General features: G+C 42.6%; 1 long non-coding RNA gene across 1 annotated transcript in view; it reads left to right on the forward strand.

Annotated features, from left to right (window-relative positions):
- LOC118026896 overlaps positions 1 to 7449 on the forward strand; it is a 32225-nt gene extending 24776 nt beyond the window's left edge. The window contains exon 4 of the long non-coding RNA XR_004683713.1: positions 5840 to 7449. This is a non-coding gene — a long non-coding RNA (uncharacterized LOC118026896). The remainder of the gene's footprint in view (positions 1 to 5839) is intronic.
- Positions 7450 to 21279: the final 13830 nt, after the last annotated feature.

Raw genomic sequence — 21279 nt, forward strand, 5'->3', positions numbered from 1 at the left:
CTGTGGCTTTTCTGTATCTTGATACCATTTTAAAGGGTGTGCTATGGTAAAGATGAACAGAGATCCAGGGTGGGTTTCAGTGAGTACAGGAGGTACGTGACACAGAGTAGGACCCCATAGTGTTAGACAAGCTCATGGGATGGCATGTGGAATGCTCAGTACCCCCCCCCCCCAGATTACAAATATTTTTATTCCTTTCCCCTCTGTTCTTCTTTCGATGGAGTTTGTACTCCTTGCTTGCAGATACCAGCCACATAGAACGCAAAGTCTGGGAAAAAAAGATGTAGCCCTGAAGAAATAGAAAAGGAAAAATAAGAGTTTTTAATATCTCAACTTACAAAACCAATGATTTCATTTATAATGTCGGTGGAAGTGGCCAGTGAGTGAATTCACATGTTAACCCACAAACTGACCAAAGAAGTCAGTCTAGATGGGAAAGTTAGTATCTTAGGACTTACTGGTTTATTCTATCCAAAAAAGGGCACAACTCTTTTCCTCCATAAGTTTAAATAAGGACATTTTTTCACGAAATAATCTCGAATAAAAAGAATGGATGTTTCCTCATCAATAAGAACTATGGAACACTGTGGGTTTCTCTTTTCACCTGGAGTGGTAGGAAGCTCAAAATTAATTTCAACATTCAATAATAATATTTGCTCTCAGGTTGTTACTCCTACTTATTTCTGGTTTTGAAAAGAAGCAGGACTTGAGTAAATAAGTGCATTTTGGCAATGTGATTTGCTGACCGAAAGCCCGGGGCTAAGTTTTCTCAGATGGGCAAGTTACTCTGACACTCATTTTTCCTGTAGCATTCACGGAGAGATCTCTGTGACCCTGAGCTTTTCTCTCTCCCTTGCTATGGTCTGCAATTTCCTCAGCTCTTCAAAGCAGAGGTTAGACCGGGGAGGGTCATTTTGGGCATTTGCAGATTGAAAAAAAAATGCTTTCATTCTTTCAGTGTTCTGGGGAGCAGAGAAGCCTCCTGTTCCTTTTCTGCTGCATTTCAGTGCCGTAAAGCAGGGATTCTTTCCAAACTTTTTTTTTTTTTTTTAAACCACATTGTCTTTCGTCCAAAATAAAACTGATGGGGAATCCAAATCCAGGAAACAGATCCTAACGGAGCAGCAGCGGTTGACGTGAGGGGTGGGGTTGTGGGCAAAGAAGCCTCACCTTGCCCTCCACTCCCCTCCACACCCCCGAGGCTTCCCTAGAGTCCCAGGGGGGCCCATCTCAAGCCACAGTATTACAGGATTGCTCCACATACCCAGAATAAAATTAGTACCTAAATTTACCTGCCCTAAACCAAACCTGGGTTGTAAGCCCCTCAAGAGCCAGCAGTACCTGATGCCTACTGAAAACACAAGTGTGTCTGTGAAACAAACAGATGAGGGAAGCCGTTTGCTTTCACGCCAGAGGTCTGGCTTAGCTTCGCAAGTCCTGGAAGACCCCTCCCTCAATCCTTTATCATCTCTTAGGGCAACGGAGTCTCTGCTCCAGATCCACAGAGCGTGTTTTTCTGTTGTCTCTGTATCAGAATGATCTGTGACATCCTAGGTGGAACGTCTGACGATGTAAACATTTCAAAACTTTGCAACTGCAAATTTCATTTCTTTTAAACATTTGGGGCTGTTTAAACAGTAGCCTGAGTATTAAATTTGCACTTTATGGGAGTTGGGGAGAGGGGACGGGGAGGGGGAGGAGGGGAGGATTTCTCCAAACCATAGGAAAGGATGGAAAACACTGTTGAGTTTTTTTTTTCTGGGAAAACTGGTTTTTTTTTTCCCCCTCTTCAATTGAAGTATTGCTTTAAAGCATTGGCAGGCTTACAGAAGTGAAATGAAAAACAAATCCCACAAAAATCCTGGAGTACCATAAAAATAATGAATAAAGTAGTGCAAAATGCTTTGATTTCAGTAATATTTTTCAATAAAGCTGGTGCATTCCAAACAGATTGTATTTATCTTGAAGAAGGCCCTTGTGCATGTGGCTTTAGAGTTTATAACAAAGTTTTGGTGGTCTTGATTGTGATATGATAATAAGAAAGTATTCAAGTAGTGAAAACAGCATAGACTTTGAAAGTGGGTCAACCAGGGTTCAAATCCCTCCTTCCCCCCTTTATATGTCCCTGGCCACTTTGAGTAAGTGACCATTCTGTTGGGGCTGAGTTTCCTCACCTGTAAAAATCTGAAGAGTAATGTCTACCACCATGGGTTGCGAAGTTTGAGAGAGTGTGTGCGAAATCTGCAGGGAGGGAGTGTAGGCACCGAGACTGAGTTTGAGTCAAGAGGGTGATTGTGTATTTGTGTCCAGAGCTGCAAAGTGTCTACTGTTCTACACGAAGGCCAGTCCTCCAACCACATGGGGGGCTCCTGCTGTTCCCCTGTTTTCCCCTGGGTTCGCATGGCTTTTTATCAGATTATATATGGATACATATTTACTGGAAGAAGCTTGAAAACTAAAGATGGATGTTAAGAAAGAGAAGTCGCCCACAATCCCAGTAAAACTCTGGTGTGTTTTTCTCCATATATACATATAAATATATATATTTTTCTTTAGTCAATTTCTGCTTCTTGGCAAGAGAACAGTTTTATTCATTGACATTGAATAGTGCTATGCCTACCATTTTTCTTTTATAATTTCTTAAAAAACTCATTTTATTAGAACAAGAGTGATACAAGTGCATTGTTAAACACTTAGAAAAAGTGAAAGCATAGGAAGAAACAAAAATATCACCCATGATCTCAATACACAGAAAATCACTGCCGACATTTATATGTATATATGTATACATATAGGTATATGTATATCCTTGTAGTATCTCTCTTTCTCTCTCTCTCTATATATATGACATATTATATATATTTTCCTTCCCCAGTTTTGTTTAGATATAATTGATTTATAACATTGTATAAGTTTAAGGTATACAGTATGATGCGACATTTGTATATATTGTGAAGTGATCACCACAGTAAGTTTAATTAACATCATCAGCTCACACACTTACAATTTTTTTCTTGTGATGAGATATATAAATTTAAATTTAAAAACTCAAATTGGGAACTTCTTGAATGATCACTATTGTAGACTTCTTTCTTTTGCCAAATATTGCATTGCGAATACTTTCCTATATCATTAACTTTTCTTCTATGTCATAAATTTTAGTGGTTGATATTATTTCATTATTCTATATCATAGTTTATTTTATTAATTCCCTATTATTAGATAGATTTCAGTATTTTATTATTATAGACAATTTTGTAGTTAACATCCTAATAGCTAAATTTATGCTGTATTCTTTAAGTAAGAATATGATATATTCTTTAAAATACATTTCTGAAAGTGGAATTTCTAGTGGACTTGCATGCACATTTTTAAATCTTTTGCCAAGTTGCCCTCCCTTAAGTTTATACCAGTGTATACTTCCTCTTGTAGTATATAAAAGTATCAGCTTTCTTGTACCCTTATGGTTATTATACTGGTAATACCATCAAAAAGAGGAAAATTTTGTGCTAATTTGTCAAAATAATCATACTTATTATTACTTATACATTTTTATTAGTAATATATTTTTTCTATTTTAAATTATCTGCCATATCTTTTATATATTTTTCTTTTTCATTTTGCTTTGTTGTGGTAAAACAAACAGGGAGAATAGATGAAGTATATTAATTAAGAGTATAGTTAGATTAGTTTTGACAATGGTACACGCCTGTGTTAACATTCAGATTAAGATATTAAACATTTTTAACACTCCAGAATAGAATAGAACCTCCATTGATCTACCTGTCTATCCTTGTGGTAATGCCATATTCAAAAAACATATACCTAGAAATGAATCTAGCAAAGGGTATGCAAGAAAAACTACAACACATTATTGACAAAAATTAAAGAAGACCTAGTAAATGGAAGGATATACTATGTTCATGGATTGGAAAGCTTTCTATTGTAAAGATGTTGCTTCTCCCAAAATTCACCTATAGATTAAATGTCATCCCAAACAAATTCTAGAAACCCTTTACTTTCTGTGGAGTCTATGAGTTGATTCTAAAATTACATGGAAATTTAAGAGCCAAGAAAAGCCAAGGCAATCTTGAAGAAGAAATAACAAAAGTGAAGGATTTACACAACCAGATATCAAGACTTATTAAAATAATAATAGTAATTAAGACAAGGAGTATAATGGGTAAAAGACTTGAACAGACACTTCAAAAAGAGGATATTCAAATGGCCAATACATATAAAAAGGTTTTAAACTTCATTAGTCATCAGGGAAATGCAAATTAAAACCACAATGTGATACCATTACAAATTTGCCAGAATGACTAAATTTAATGTGGAGCAACTGGAACCCTCACATACTGCTGAGAGGAATATAAATTAGTACAGTCACTTTAGAAAAAATGGTCTGGCCATTTTCATTAAATGTAACCTACCTATGATGCAGCAATTCCACTTGTACATATATACCCAGCAGAAATGCATATACATGTTCACCAAAAGACAAATAATGTTCATTAGTGAAATGTCCACCAGCAGTAGAATGGATAAATTGCAGTCTGTTCATACAGTGGAATCCTATATGGCAACGAGGATGAGAGAACCACAACTATACGCAAAAACATAATGTTCAACAAAATAAGCCAAACACAGAAGACTAAACATGGAATGATTCCATCTATATTAAGTTCTAAAATAGGTTAAACTAACCTATGGTGTTAAAAGTCAGGATGGTGGTTACTCTGAGGTATAAGTGGTTGTTAGGGCACAAGAGTTCTGGGCTGATGGTCATGTTCTGGTTCTTGACTAGGTGCTGATTACATGGGTGTTTTCCTTTTGAAAATTCATTGAGCCGTACACTCATAATTTGTGTACTTTAAATTTTTTATATTATTTCTTACTTTTTCCCAAGAAGAAAATAAAAACCTCCATAGCTAATGCTATATAATCTTTTTGTTTTGTATTGCTGGGGAGAATTCTGAGGCCAGATAGGTTTTCTTTTCTTGGGTAGGATTATAGAATTTCCCTTACCTAAGACTAAAACATTATTTCCGGAATATTTCTATATAGCGGCTATTTTAATTAATATTGTCTGACTTTCAGGGAGCACTGTAGATCTAAAGATATTATTCTTTTGTTTAAGTTTTATAAAAATTTTCTTCTATTGTTAGATTATTGTATCTTCCATCTTTTTGACGTTCCTGATAAATGATAACTGAATCTATTGAATCATTTTTTAAAAAATTATTTCCTTTTAAAATGCTCATCTCTTTATTCTGGGAAAAATTCTTGACTTTATTTTGTATTTCACTGACTTAAAGTTTAAGAAGTATTCAAGCTGCTATTTGTTGCTTTCAATTCAGCAATTGTGCTTCTCATCATTTTATAGAATTTCCTGATCTCCGATATTCTTTTAAAATTATCAGCTGCTCTTGATATAGTGTTGAGAACACAACTAGATCATTCCTGAAATTTCTTCTGCTTCTTGCCGTACCAGTTTCTTAGGACAGTATTTTCTCCAGTTCCCCAGAGTGGCTCTCCTTTTGCACATCAGGATCATTCTTCTTTCCAGCTTCTTCACTTCATCTGCACATCCTTTAGAGATGCTCAGAAATGACAGCTAAGATGGGTTCTGTTATTAGATACATTTTTACTAAGTACATACATATTGCTAGTCATTCTCCTAGGTCCTGAAGACCGAACAGTGAACTCTGTAGAAACCATCCCTGTTCTCACGATGTGGTCCCGACAAACCGTAGGAAGCCAGCACACTTGGGACCTGGGCACTTCCTGTAAAGAAGGAATGTTTTCACACTGAAAATCTTCTTTTCATGGAATGCAGGACTCATACATGCTCTAGGAGGAGGACGAGGACACATTCCAGAATTGGCAACAGAGGGAACATCTGCACCAGCTTCTTCTCCATGAATGCAGCCCATTGAGAGCTGATGGAATTTTGAGACTGGCAACGTGGGTTTTGATCTTTGCAAATACTGGTAATGAAAAATGTTAACTCCAGTCATAGGCAGGAAACTCATGAACCTGAACTTCAATAACTAATGGACCAAGGACATCCTGGAGAATACTCTGTGGCCCACAATTCAGTCAGTACTAAGAATAGCCCGTCCGTGTTGTTAGGATTAGTGGAAAGAGTGACCCCTCCCACTATCATTCCCTAGACAAATATTGCTGAGAAAGTTGGCAAATGGGAAATGGGAAAAAATCACTGTATGTGATGCCTAAATCCTGATTCTGCCTATTGGGTTCATTTTGCTACTAGTTTGCCTTGAAGAACTTTCCAGGAAGTTCTGTTGCCCAATTATACATGGGAGATGGGGACATTACCAAGATAAAATTAAGACCTAAGTGGGACTTGGTTTCTTGTGCTTTAGGAGACTTCTCAGCCAAAATGAGTAGCCATGTGAGATGGTGGGTTTGTTAGAACCTCTACTGCCTATCAGTCTGGGTATCATCCCAGAACCAAAGTCACTTTCTAAGGAGAATCTGGCAGGAGAGGGGAGAACAAGGGGGATTCTCTCATTTGCTGAGGGGCAAGTGACATCTTCATAGTCCAGGAGTCAGGCCCAAATCCCCACCAATCCAGACTCCCTGGGTCAGATTATATTGCTTGAATCAGAAGTAAAGAAGTAATAGAAAATTCTTTGGGATTTTGAGTTTGTTTTTGCCTGGACATGGGAGGAGGTCTCCCACCGCTTCTCTGCCCATTTATCCTTCCAATCACCCCCAACCCTGATTTCCATCAGAAGCCTGGCATTGAGGAAAGATTCAATCAGTGGTGGCTCATAATATTTGTTGCACTTTGTCCATTTCACTGTCTGTCATAGGAAAGGCCCATTCCAGAGCTCACAGACCTCCTCTTCCAAGAGGCCAGGATGCAGGTGTCCCTGACACCATGTGAAACTGAGCTATGAATATCTAGCCTCAAATGAAAAATGCAAGACTTTCCATCTCCTCCCATTTTCTCTACGAGATCCTGCTTCCCACTCACAGGAGAAACTGTTTAGAAAAATCAGGCCATGATTACCCCCAGGAGAAAATATGTTTTGAGTCTAGTGAAGGCCTTTGCTGAGTGACATTAATTATACTCGTTTAGGTTTGACATTAGTAATTAACCTTCCCAGCTGTTTATATTGTAGCCTCCTATTAAAACAATATGATTAAAACAAATAATTAAAGACTATTACTACCACTTTAAATGTGTACACCATTTTAAACTTACAAAAGGCTTCTATCCACAATCTCATTTGATGACACACGTTGATTCTACAATGTGAATATAGCACGCTTTATTCCTTTTTCTCCATTTTTTATTGTAGTAAAACATATATAACATAGAATTTACCATTTTTACCATTTTAAGTGTAAAATTCAGTGGCATTAAGTACATTTACAACATTGTGCAACCACCACCAGTATCCATCTCCAGAACTTTTTCATCAGCCCAAACAAAAGCTCTATATCCATCAGACATTAAGTCCTCATTCTCCCCTCCCCACAGGCCCTAGTATCCTCTGACCCATATTCTGTCTCTATGAATTTGACTGTTCTAGGGGCCTCATGGAAGTAGAATCATACTTCTCCTTCTGTGTCTGGTTTCTTTCACAGAGTATGAGGTCTTGAAGTTTTTCATCTATGCTGCAGAATGTATAGAATTTCATTCCTTTTTAAGGCTGAATAATATTCCATTATATGCATATATCACATTTTGTTTATCCATTCACCTGTTGATGGACATTTGCATCGTTTTTACTTTTTGGCTATTGTGAATAGAGCTGTTGTGAAAATTGGCAAGACTTATTCTTATTTGACAAATTTGGTTAAGTGATCCACCTTGTCTCACATAGAGCCCGCTTCCTAATTCTGACTGGATGTTAGGATGACCTGGGGAGTTAAAAACAAACAAACAAACAAACAAACAAACAAACAAACTCAAGAAACCACTCTGTACCATTAAAACGTCACATTCTCTGGAGGTGCAGTTTAAAGAACACTCTAGGTGATTCTTCTGTGCATCTGGAATTTTGCCCAAGGACACCTAATAGTAGGATTCCCAGCTTGGGCCACTCAAGACCATTCCCAGGCTTCCTCTTTGGGTCTCAATTTTTGTTATTAAAGCCACCCATCACAATCAGTGGATTGAAGTGAATCTTCTTTATATCATGTTAGCTCATAATTTGGAACAGGAAAAATATACCAAAGATTTTAAAATTCAAAATTGTAGCTGAAAAAGAAAGCATGCTCTCAATACTGTGAAGCTAAATGCTGGTTTGTTGGCTAAATATATGAAACTATTTGTTTCGTGAATTTTAATCATCTCGTTTTAATAACACACAATACAAACAATTGTGTGAGTTAATTCAGCTCCGTTTAAGAAGTCTTGTTCTGTATGCCAAAGCTTGTTGTTCTGTCTAGTTAAATGCTCATGCATTAAAATGCTAATAATTAAACTGTTACAATTGACTAATGAACTCTGCCAGGGATAAATGATGGTCTTGTTAGATTCCCGGCGCAGCAAGCCTCCTTTTGTACTGAGAAAGTTAAAGGTTAAAGCGCTCTTGAAACCAGTGAGTGGATCTAGGAGCAATTACAATTTTGCCTTGAAACTAACAGTTACTACAATAATGTTTCAATTCCAACCCACTAAAAGTAAAAAGCAAAAAAAAAAAAGCGGGGGGGGGGCTGTCGAAGGAGGATGACTCTGAGCTCTCTATTCATGGAGAAGGATGTGTGGCTTTCTTTAGCCCACAGGGCAGATGGTGTGGTTGTTCAGACTAAAGCCTCCTGAATTACAAACATCCTTCTTAGAACCTGTCTCCCAAAATGCGGGCAGAAATGGTGATTTTTCAGGACACAGCAGGAGGTGATCCAGCGTCAAGGGTACTTACTCTTTGGAGAATAATGGTTAAACAATGCCGACTATTTCTCCCAAATCTCTGTGTGATTTGGGGGAAGGTATTTAAATTCAATTTTCTCATTTTTAAGAGCAGAATACTAATAACAGTTCTCTATGGTGAACATTTGCTTTGTCCTGCTGAGCAGCCAGTTCCCATCCTTGCAGGAACAGCCTCCAATGCTCGGTGCAGCCTCGCTCCTTGGCTTTTAATTCACACGGTGCGGTGGGAGTTGGTTCCAACACCCAAGCTCCAGTGACCGTGTGACCAGCACTGGCCAATCAGAGCGTCCCATCCCTGCCTCAATGAGGCCCAATCAGAATGAGTCCGAGCAAAATCCTGGGGCTGTGTCCAGAGAGCTCTAAAAGCTGTTCGCCCCTTGCAGGGGGCTCGAACCTAGAAGGAGGGGCGGGGTGGGGGGGCCTCTGCAGAAGGCCTTTCTGTCGCAGACCAAACAGAGAGAGGAGGAGAGGCAGGCTCTGGAGAAGCTGGATCCAGCCTCACTCTGGGATTTTTCAGTGACATAAGACAAAATTTCCTTTGTATCTTCCCGCCTCCTCAAGCCAGTTGGAGTTGAGTTTCCGCTGTTAGCCAGAAATTTATTTCATGGCTGAGGACGAACTGTAAGGCTCAGGTTCAGCCTTGTCTCCAGAGTAAGAGGAGGGCCTCCCTTCGACTCTCAGGATCCCTCAACAGGTTCTGAGCAGCGGCTGGGGCTGACTTTGCATTTCCTCTCCATCAGAGCGGGGGTGGGGGTGGGGAGGTCCCTCAAAGGCAGGGTTACCAGACGCCCTTCCTTTGTGCTCTTCTTCAGATCCTTAAAGCCATCTGCAGGGTGAGCTGGACTTTTCAGGCTTGGCAAAGAAGCAAAATTGACCGAATTTGGTAGTGAAAATAAAACCGTCATGCGGGGCTGTGGAGCAAACCCTAAAGACTCTCAGGACCTTGTCTTGCAGAAACCCCTTGCCCTTTTCCAGCTCTACATTTTTTTTCTCCCCCCAGAGGGAGAAATGGAAGTCTGCTGAAAAAATCAACCAAGATCATGAACTCCATTCATTCGCAATATTCCTTAGGTGTTTCTGATTGACCTTTGGACTCAAACTTAGCAGTGGCCATATTTAACCAACCAGCACAGGTTCCGAGCTTTTGCTGAGAGTCTGCATTTGAAAGGGTTATGAAGAGGAAAAAGCTTAGGATCTCAAATGGGAATACTCTCCAGGTAACCTAAAGCAGGTCACTGCCTCTCTCTGAGACTCCTCATCTGTAAGATGAGGATAAAAATCCTTGTCCTGGGATGAGGGATGTTGAGGCAGTAACCACAACTACAGGAAAGAGGGGTAAGTAACCACTAGTATGGAGGTGATCTGGGTTCCATAGAGTTGTTTTTTTTTTTTAAGATTTTATTTACTTATTTGGGAGAGAGAGTGAGCGGGAGGGAGAGGGAGAGAGAATCTGAGGCAGACTCCACACTGATCGCGGAGCCTGAAGCGGGCCTCGATCCACGACCCCAAGATTATGACCTGAGCCGAAACCAAGACTCTGACGCTTAACTGACTGAGCCACCCAGTCACCCGTGGGTTCCATAGAGTTTTCACACTTAACCTTTGTGCTTGGCTAAAGGCAGTGTGAATGAAAAGCATGATACAAATATAAGGGGATTATTATATTCCCTTAATTTCCTTTCTGCTCATTCCATGCATTTCTTGCCTTCCTAATATATTAAATTCTTTTGATAAATACGTATTTACTACATATGCAGCCCTGTGCTAGGTGCCGAGGATATAACTATGAAAACACAGATGTGATCTCAGCTTTTATGGACGCTTATAGTCTGGGGGGGGTGCAGCCCAAAAAAATCCTGCACAAAAATAAATGTTTAATGACAAATGTGGTAAGTCCTATGATGGAAAAGAATGGAGGGAACTGAGAGAAGAAAATCAGGGATCCTGCTGTGGATAGTTGTCGGCAGGGGGGCGGTAACGGGAGCTCTGAGAATGTAAGGTTTGGTCTGAGACCTGCAGAATGAACTAGAGTCAGGGCTTCTGTGGGTGAGAAGAGGGGTCCAGGCAGATGCATCAGCAGACATGAGGGCCAAAAGGCAAGAAAGAGGGAGCAGGTGGAGCGCCTGGGTCACTCAGTCAGTTATGCGTCCCACTCTTGGTTTCGGCTCAGGTCATGATCTCAGGGTCCTGGGATCAAGCCCCGCGACTGGCTCTGTGTTCAGTGGGAAGTCTGCTGGAGATTCTCTCCCTCTCCCCCTCCCCCCATGCTCATGCTCTCTCTCTCAAATAAATAAATAAATCTTTAAAAAAAAGAAAGAAAGAGGGAGCAGGCTCTGGTTGCCTGAGGACAGAGCCTGGGTCCTCTCCTTTATGCACCATCTGCTATTCCACCTTGCCCCCCAACTCCCGACCTCCAGGGCTGCTAGCCCAGCACTGGGCTATTTGCAGGGAGAATAACGTGGTAGTACTTAGGGCTGTTCACCTACAGTCCTCTTTGCCTCTTTCTAAGCATAAGTTTGGGTTGTCTTTCCATCCCTGTTCAAGTTAAGCATAAACGGGTGACTTGCTTTGGCCAGTGGGGATGTGGAGAGAAGTGACGTGGGTCAATTCCTGGCAGAGCTTTTAAGATGGAGTGCTCGAATACCACTTTTCCTTCTACCTGCTACAGGCTGGTATGTTCCCAAGTGCAGGCTCTATTGCTCTGGGTCCCCAAGGGAGGGGAATGCAAAACAGACCCCCTGCTAATCCAGATAGACATGAAATATGAGCCAGAAATACAGCTTTGCTCTGCTCAGCCACTGAGATTTTGGTGTGTTTTGGTTACAGCAACATTGCACGGATTACAGTACCCTGATATGAATTCCGGTAGTATAATCATGATGATTAAAACAGACAATGATTGAGGGCTTCCCAAGAGGCACAAGCAAGAGTATAGAGAAAATGAAAAAGGGGGGAGAAAAATCAGCATGAAGGCTGTTAATGAGGTCACTGCCACAGGACAGTGAGGGCTCAACTCCCTGAACTTCGGAGCCTGCTGACTGCCTTCTAGAACTTGGGGGCCACAGGACAGGACTCTGGAGAACTTAGCCCCAGGTTCCATCCTCCGTTGCTTAAAGGCTGGCCCAGTGGTGCTTCCTGTCTTCCACGTCCACACTGCACCTGCAGGTGGGCTCAGTAGGACCCCCCTGACTTTGAAGAAGATTCTAATACAGAAACGGGGGAAACACTAAGAATGCCCTGGAGGTAGGACTCTGCAAGCATGCACAGAACTGCCCACCGCTTCTGGTGAAATCAGAGATGGAATCAGACACAGCCCAAGGGAGCATGACACAGGACACTGAAAGTAGCCTGCTGCATTACCACTTCACCTTTTGGTTTGTGTTTGAGAAGAGCCTTCGGGAAGAAGTCACAAATGCAGAGAATGCAGCTCCAAGTGCAGACCGTGAAAATCTAGGAAAGGTGCTGCTTCAGGGACTAAGATTAGTGGGTTCTGAAACACCTCCTCCAAGAAGCCCTCTGGGATTCCCTCTGCTAGTATACTCTTGCCCTCTTATGAACTCCCCTCTGAACTCTTTCTGCCCCCAAGTAGAGCTCTTTAGTCTGCCCATGACTGCCCACAAATCTCCCTTACTCGGTTATCGTGTATCTGGAAGCAGAACTCACACCAGATTCATTTTTGTGGCCTCACTGTGTCTAGCTCATGGCGAGCAAACAATAGTTACTTTTTTTGAGTGAATGGACAATTAGCACCAGTAGAACTGTCCATTTTCCTCTTCTGTGAGAATCGTTGACCACGAATCATAAAAAAAACAGTCAATATTTATAAAGTTCTTCCTGGCTTGTGTTAGAAAACACTTTTACAACCATCTCCATTCCACTTATGGCAGAACTGAGGCTGAGGGGGTGAAGTATCCCAAGGTCACACAGGTGGGAAGAAGCAAAGCAAGGATTTGAACCAAGGAGGTTGACAGCATGTTGAGTGCTCTTCTTTGTCTCCGAGGCATTACTAAAAGGGTACCAGGAGATGATGAAATACTTAGTTGATTTCTAGGTCCTCAAAAGTTCTGTTTAAGTCTCGACAAAACCCTCTCCCCAGCTAGCACCGCTTGGCTAAAATTATGTTTTCAATCTTGTTTTGCAACCCCACTATGGTCCATCATATCTGGACAATTTTTCTTAGAAAGGGGCGAGTGCTTCCTCAGAGGGAGGGCCCCACCCACGCAGATCAGGCCAAAACCTTTTGTTGGATTCTTCCCTGAAACTGGATTATTATTCTTTCTGGCATTTGACACAATTGCAATTTTACATTGATTTTGTTCTTGGCTCTTAAATTCATTGTCTTCTTCACAAAACTCAAAACTCCACAAAGGCAGGGACCATATCTGTTTTCTAACCGTCTGTTGCTCCATTCATCATCCATCCATCCACCCAGCCAACCATTATCCATCCATCACCCATCCATCATCCATCCATCATCCATCCATCCATCCATCCTCCCATCCATCCACCCAAGCCAAATATTTCTGAGTTCCAGTCATGTGCCAGACACGGATGTGGCCACGAGAGAAATCACAGTGAACAAAACAAAATCTCTACATGTCTGACGCTTACGTTTTGGTAGGTGGAGAGAGATGATAAAAGAGAAATCAGGTAAATGTAGAACATATCAAGGATAGTAAGTGCCATGAAGAAAAATAAAGCAACATGGGAAAGGGAGGAGAGAGTGATGGGCTACAGAGGCTTCACCATCAAGACCTCAAAGAAGCCTACAGACTTGCCTCCCAGAATTTCCTTCCAAAGGACAGGAAGTCTTGGAAGTCACAGGCAACCAGTGGCAGCCCACTTTCCACTGAGACCCCTGTGCTCCTGCCTCTGTCCTCATTTTGGGAAACAATCAAGTGAAAACAGAGAAATAGGGAGTGCAATTTCTAGTATCCAGCAAAGTTCCTGGCATTTAGTGGGCATTCAGTGAATACTGGATGAGTAAATACATGGATGGATGGATGGATGGATGGATAAATGGTTGGATGGGTGAATGGAAGGGTGTTGACATGGGAATATTTTGAGGTGGGCTGGAGCTGAGGACAGCCCTGTACCCATCTAGGGGAGAGATGGACTTTGGGAGTGTGGGTGGCTTCACCCTGGCATTTGCCCACTGCCCCTAAGGGACACTTTGGGGAAGATGAGACAGGCTTGGGTGGCACTAGAGGACTCCCTGAGTCTTCTGAAGCCCCTCTCCACCCCCACTTCCTCACTGGCATGAAAGGCAACTAAACCTGGTGCCGGGGTCAACGTCCTGGCCCAGAGCCTTGAGGGAAAGGGCAGGCGTCCAGGGTGAGGCTCAAACCCAGGCAGCCAGGGGGAATTCCTCTTCCTGGACCCACTTAAGTGCAACAGAGGCTCAACTGGAAACGAAAGTAAAAGTGAATAAGAAAGCCACACTGTGTACCTAATGAATTTTTTAAATCAATTATGGAACAGTCTTATTGATCATATGTTAACATCTTGGAACTTTTACAAATTAACTTTATTAAACAAACTCGCACGGTCTGTTAACTGCATAAATGTGCTTGAAAACTGTTTTCGAATGCAGCAATAAGCTGTGTTGCATGTGAGCGCGCGCGGTTCAGTCTGACCATTCTGAAATCGGCTGCTCTGCATTTGAATGGGGCCCACCCGCCCATTCACAGAAATGCTGCCTGTTCGCCTTGACCGTGTCAGTGTCCGTCCTCCCGTCCAGGTGGTACAGTTGCTCAGGCTGTCTGTCCCTGGTGGAAAGGCTGCTTAAAACTGCCAGCCCCCTTAGGGACTGCTCTTCTCCTGCGGCAGTTAGTGACTGATGACGGTGGCAGGGGGCACAAAGAGAAAGGGACAATGTGAATGCAGCCATCCTGAACCCAAAAGGCAAAGAGACCCAGGAATCCGAGTCGTGAGGCCTCGCTAATGAGGGACACCGAGGCCGTCACCTGATGCCCGGTTCCCCGGAGAAGCGGCCAGCGGTCCTGTTGACAACGTACTGTGTTCTCTTTTAAGCCAGTGACAGGGGGACAAATCAGTGGGAAGGGGCTCTGCCAGGCCCATGAAGTACAAGTGGGCTTAGCCATTTTAACCGTGGCCAAGTCCGTTCCTGAGCTCTGTTTCGGGCACCTGTTTGGGGAATGGTGCAGAGATCCTGGAAAGAGGCCAGAGAGAGGCAGAAATCACGTGCAAGTGTTGGAAAGCAGGATTCAAGGAGCCAGAAGTATTTTGCCTTTTGAGGGGGGAAGGGCGGCGGGGCCAGGATGTAGAGAGCCTGGAGGGGCTTGCTGACTACCCACTTTCCAGTCTGCGGACGGCTTTTGTAAGAACATCACCAGACTTCTCATTACCATGGAGATCCGTGGCTATTTGGTTTTGTTTTGCTCTGTCTTTTGAAGCAGGAGGGAATTAAGTTAGATCTGAGGAAGGCTGACTTGAAGTCAGGGTAATTTATCACAGCCATGATCCTGGGACCAAGGTTGTAGAATCCATCCCATCCTGAAAACCCTGGAGAACCAATCAGACATGTCTGTCTTCTGCACAACAGGTCCAGCCTTCACCGCAGCCTGGAGACTCTGTCTGATCTGATAATTAAAAAGAAAAATCAAAAAGAAAATGTTAAATTTTCTTGTTTCCCATCTTCTATTTCTACATAACCACATTTCTCATAGTCGAGTATAGATAGCTGCATTAAATTTTTATTTTTATTTATTTATTTTTAATTTGTATTTTTAAGTAAAGTTTGTTTGTTTTCTACTGACTATATGCTCACTGCAGGTAATTTGGAAGAAAAGAAAAATATGAAACAGAAGAAAAATCAAGATAATCATTGTTAGAGTTTCCTCCTTTCTTCTCTGGACATATAAGTACATAGAATTGTTCTATGTAGGGTGCCTGGGTGGCTCAGTTGGTTAAGCGACTGCCTTCGGCTCAGGTCATGATCCTGGAGTCCTGGGATCGAGTCCCGCATCGGGCTCCCTGCTCAGCGGGGAGTCTGCTTCTCCCTCTGACCCTCCCCCCTCTCATGCTTTCTCTATCTCATTCTCTCTCTCAAATAAATAAATAAAATCTTCAAAAAAAAACCAAAAACAATTGTTCTATGTAAATGCTTATACCTTGATTTTTTTTAAATTTAACTCTGATTCGCATTTATTTTGTCATGTCATTACAAAAACCTTCAAACCCTTTTCTATATTACATAGTGTATTTTTCTTTTTCTGTTAAATGAAATACAAAGCAAAACAGTATTTCAGAATGACCTGATAGAAGAAAGTAAAGGTACCATGCCTCCCATAAACCTCTCTTCAGAGACAGTTTCTGTGAACGGTTTAGAGCACATTCCATGAGCCAAAGCGGTTTTGATGGCTGTATAACATCTCTTCAAATGGATACACCCCACTCTATTTACTTGTTTGCCTCCATTGTTAAACATTTATATTTTCAGGTTTTCACTGAATTTCTGGTCTTCCCTTACTGTGTATTTGTTTACACATTAAGTAACTGTCGGGAAGCTCTGTGTGCACTGTTCTAGGTCACGAGAGTATAGCAGTGAACAAAACAGACAAGAAGCCATGACCACAGAGACCTTACAATTTAGTAACGGAAACCTGGCCATAAATAAGTAAAACACAGAGTGTGTCAGATGTTGGTAAGTGCCACGGAGAAAACTTTGCAAAAAAGTGGTAGGTCTGGATGGACAGGCTGCCACGTTCACTCCTGGGCCTGAGCAGAGCTCCAAGTCTTGACCTTGAGTTTATGACCCTGGCTGATCTCCACAGTAGTCCTGTGAGGGTTCCATACCTTCCTCCTGAGACAACACTTATGGACATCTGATACCCGACTTCCACCTTCCTCCTTTCCCATCCCTGTTAGGGTCAAGTCTGGAGAAATTCTACCTTATGCTTTTTCCTCCCCAGGAAAACTTTGCAGGAACTAAAATTCATATCAGCCTGTACTTTACCCACGTTCTCACCGGCACGAATATATATCACGATTATAATAAGGCAGGCTGGCTGGTAGAGACCCAAATCCCCACAACCTGAGCCAAGTCACTTCCTCAGGACCCCAACTCTGCCTCCTCAGAAAGCAGTGTCTCCGACTGAGCCTTCCACAGTCTTGAGGTTGGCATGGGTGACAGTGTGATTCCAGGGGCCAGGGGCCAGGATGGGCCACATGGCTTTGTCTAGCCGTCAAAGGAGCCCAGAGGCATAGTACCTTCCCTGGGTCTGTGTGAAGAACGTGTTTTCACCTGCACTGTGGCCAGGCCTCGCCGTCCATCTGACAGGAGACAGCGCGGCCCTTCACCCAGGTGCCCTGAGGCGGGTCCCAGCTGCCCAGCCCCGAACCCCCAAGCAGTGCCTGTCCCAAGCCTTCCCCACATTCAAGGACAGCCATCGTTGGCTCAGAACACCAGTTAGGGTTACAGAATCACTTAATGTTTCAAGGAAGGCCATCAGAGAATCGGCACATTGGAGCATTAAAAACAATGTCAATTAGATACTTTTCAGAATACAAAAAAAAAAAAAAATGGTTTTTTAAAGCATTAAGTGAGACAAGACAAAGCTGCGTAAAGAAAAGCCGTCTGGCCACCTGTTCCTACACCACCCTCGGTCAATAGCCAATGTTCGTGGGCATGAGGCCTTCCACACTGTTCTCCTTCTCCCACACCCTTCCCCAAACACGTGTGAACACACCTCAGAGTTTTATTTGTTGTTTTCATGGAAATGGAATCCTACTTTATAAGGTTTTCTCAACCCACCTTGCTTTGAATGCTTGATGGCTTTACGAGTCAGCTAATCTGAATCTACCTCAGTCTTTGTGTTTGTTGAAGTTCATGTGCCCCCCACACACGTGACTTGTGTGTATGGCCTAATCACATATGCTGATTTTCAGCACAAGCTTTCTTTTTCACTTGCTTCTCCCCTCAATTCCCCCACCGACGACTCGTGCCAGCAGCCTGTTCTGTGTCCTTCTCTACCTTTCTCAAGGCTTAGAGAACCATACACAGACATACAAACATAAACACATGTACGAAATATATACATATATGCCCCCTGCCTCCTGCTTTTCTCCCTCACCCCTGTCTCATGGAAATCCATCCCCCAGTTCTGACAATGAAGCCCTCATTCCCCTATAGTGGGCATGAACCCTTATTTGTTTGGCCATTCTTCTACTGATGAGAATTCATTTCGTTTTTAATTTTTATTTTTGGCAACAAGGAACAATGGTGTGCGGAACATGCTTCTGCGTTTATGTGTAGATCTGTATCTTTAGGAAATTGTGCTTTTGTTTCCATGGGATGGATTCCCAGGAGTGGAAACTCTGAGACTTTGGGATCATTTAAGGCTTAAAAGAGAAAATATGAGAGAAGGAAGACAAGTGATGCATGTGGTCCAAGCCCCAAGCTCGGAGCTTCTGATGTTGGGACATTTTCAGTGATTTAATTTTTCTGCCCTCATTCCTAAATGGGTCAGAGTGTTCCTTCCGCCTCCTGTAGATAGTCAGAGCAAGGAGTCCCACAACTATTCAAATGCTCCCTGAGGCTAATACAGGAAAAAAAATACTGGAGAAGGGGGCAGAGGCCTCTTATTAGCCCGTGACCTTGAAAATCCACCCGGCCTCTCTGCACACCTTTTATTCTCCTCCACTGCAAAGGAAGCCCTGTAGGTCTGGGTGGATCTCCCCAGAGGGCTGCTGGGGATCCCCAAGAGGAGGTGAAGGCGCAAGCACCACGCCCTGGGACGGGTGGATGCTGTTAGCACCAGCTTGAACTTGCTCTCGGAGGCCTTGGCAGAAGCCCTGCTACAACCCAGCTGTCCTCCCTGTTGCCCACCTGCTGCTGTGGTCTCAACTGGGCTATTCGGCCTCACTTAAAGCTACTGCTTGGAACATTGGTTCTTTCTTGTCCTTGATGGGAAAATTACTGCAACTGGACGGAAAAACCACCTTCCATTTTAGCGTCAACAAATGAATGAGTCATGATGGGCGAGAAGGAAAACCATAAATGCTTAGGGTAGCTGAAGGAAAAAAAAAAATCTTTGTTTGAAACAGGCTGATAGAATCTCCACCCATTCATTTGGCCACGTTGTTCATTAACCATGTGGCTGGACCAGGATGAGCGGAGGGGTGGAGCAGGCTGAGGGCAGGGCAGTGTCTCACACTCGTCCCGTGTATACAATGGGAGCATGGACAAGAATAATGTGTTGAAATCTGGCGTCACGCTCTACCCCAGGTCCTGGCACCTACACGGATATGTGCCATTGATTTGTAACCCTGACATCGGTCCCATAACCTGGGGATAAAGGGTGGAGACGGATACAGCATGAGGCACGTTTGCTTTTAAGCCAGTTGAGGAATGCTTAGTTTCACTGAGAGGGAAGGTAGTTCTGTCCATGCAGTCGGCTTTATGGAAATATTTATCAGAATCTCAGAGACATCACAGGACTTCTTGGAAAGAACTGGGATAAGTTAGGGGACCTGGTCTCTGGTCATGGCTCTGCCACCAAATAACTTGAGGACCTTCATGGAAGTAACTCACTTCTCTAGGCCTCAGTTTACCCACCTGGAAACTAAGGCCATTAGACTGGATGAATTCCAAAGCTACTCTCAGGTATGAAACTCTAAGTATTTCCTTAATTAAAAATAACATTTAAAAATATGTGACAAAAGAAATCATGTTTCGCAGGGAGAAATTGGAAAATACAGATGGACCCAAAAGAGGAAAAGTGAACAAAATATTAAATCTAAAATCACAGTACTGAGAATAAAAATTGAAAGAAAATTAAATTTGAAATATATTACTGAGTAGTAAACATTGTTAGCCAACTTATGTCTATCCTCATAGGCTCTTAGAAATAGGTATACTTGGGGAGCCTGGGTGGCTCAGTTGGTTGGGCCACTGCCTTCGGCTAGGGTCGTCGTCCTGGGGTCCTGGGATTGAGCCCCGCATAGGCTCTCCCTGCTCAGCGGGTACCCTGCTTCTCCCTCTCCCTCTGCCGCTCCCCCTGCTCTCTCTGTCAAATAAATAAAATCTTAAAAAAAAAAATAGGTATACTTATCTTGTAGTATTTATATATAAAATTTGTACTCTAGCAAACAAGGAATCCTTCTAGACATACAGCATTACAACATACTTATTTGTAACTCAGCCTGACACACGAAATTCTTTTTATGTTGCTATCAACCTCATTTAAAATGCCTGCCTAGTTCTTTAGCATAATGGCTGTTCCAAATTTTATTAGTGCTGAACACTCGAGATGTTTTGTATTTGCCACTATTAAAAATAATATTATGAAGGACATCCTGGTCATTATGTCTTTACATATGTCTTAAAATTATGTCTTGAAATTGGATGGTGAGACAGGTATGGATGCATAGTTAATGGGTGTTGTATGCTGAGAACAGCGAGGAGAGGCCAAGCTGGCCGCAGCGGGCTTTCTGTTGGGAAAGGAGAGGAGAGATGTCTGAGCCAAAACACTGACCGTGATTTTGTCAAAGGGAATCTACTGTGTGCTGACTGGCGGGGGGTTGGGAGGGGCTGGGGGGCTGGTTAGTGAGATGTTTATGACAGTGTGCATCTGAAGTATCCTCCGTGTGGGGCAGGAGCTATGAGATGTGGCTCAGTTTCACGTACCCAGAGCCTACAAAGTCTTTCAGAGATGTGCGTTGAGTATCGGGCATCATTGAGGGGGAGGTGAGTAATTTTGTATTGCCGGGAAATCAGGAGAATGTTCTCTGATAACAATCGCTGCTCAACTATTCCCCGAGGAAAGAACTAAGGGGTTCTCCCTCATTGACTCTTGGAATGCCATTTCATGGCCCTCCTCATTATGAAAGGGGAAGAATAAAAGTTGAGGTCTCATAAGCAACTGCTTGCAAGATTACAGAGATAATATGTTCGGTGTATTTGCGTTCTTTCATAAATAAGAAAAATGTAGGATAAGAAAGGAGCCAAGAGCTCTGATCACTCAGCAAATGGTGGTGGCGCCCGTTCCGGAGTGTGGCACATGCTGGGATTTGGAGGGAGCCTCTCTGTACCCATTTCACAGACTCAGAGTTCCGAGCGATGGGTCCAACATGGCAGAAAGCCACGGTAGAGCTGGAAACCCATCCTGGGTCTATGGAAGAGCATCCCTGCCTTCATGGCTTTACTGTTGAAAAGTTGCAATGAGGTAACGTCTCAGAACGTCCTTTGTAAACTATAAAATATTATAAGTCTATGTGAGAGATTACTATGACTTATAAAGCTAAGTTACAGCAAATTTTAAATGAAAAGCTCAAATCACCAAGCTGTAGAATGCTCACTTTTCATATTCATTTTTCCTAATGGGATAATAAGAATCGTGAACATG

The sequence above is a fragment of the Mirounga leonina genome, unplaced genomic scaffold (assembly GCF_011800145.1).
Source record: "Mirounga leonina isolate KUSES-001 unplaced genomic scaffold, KU_Mleo_1.0 Mir_114, whole genome shotgun sequence".
NCBI classification, from domain to species: domain Eukaryota; kingdom Metazoa; phylum Chordata; class Mammalia; order Carnivora; family Phocidae; genus Mirounga; species Mirounga leonina.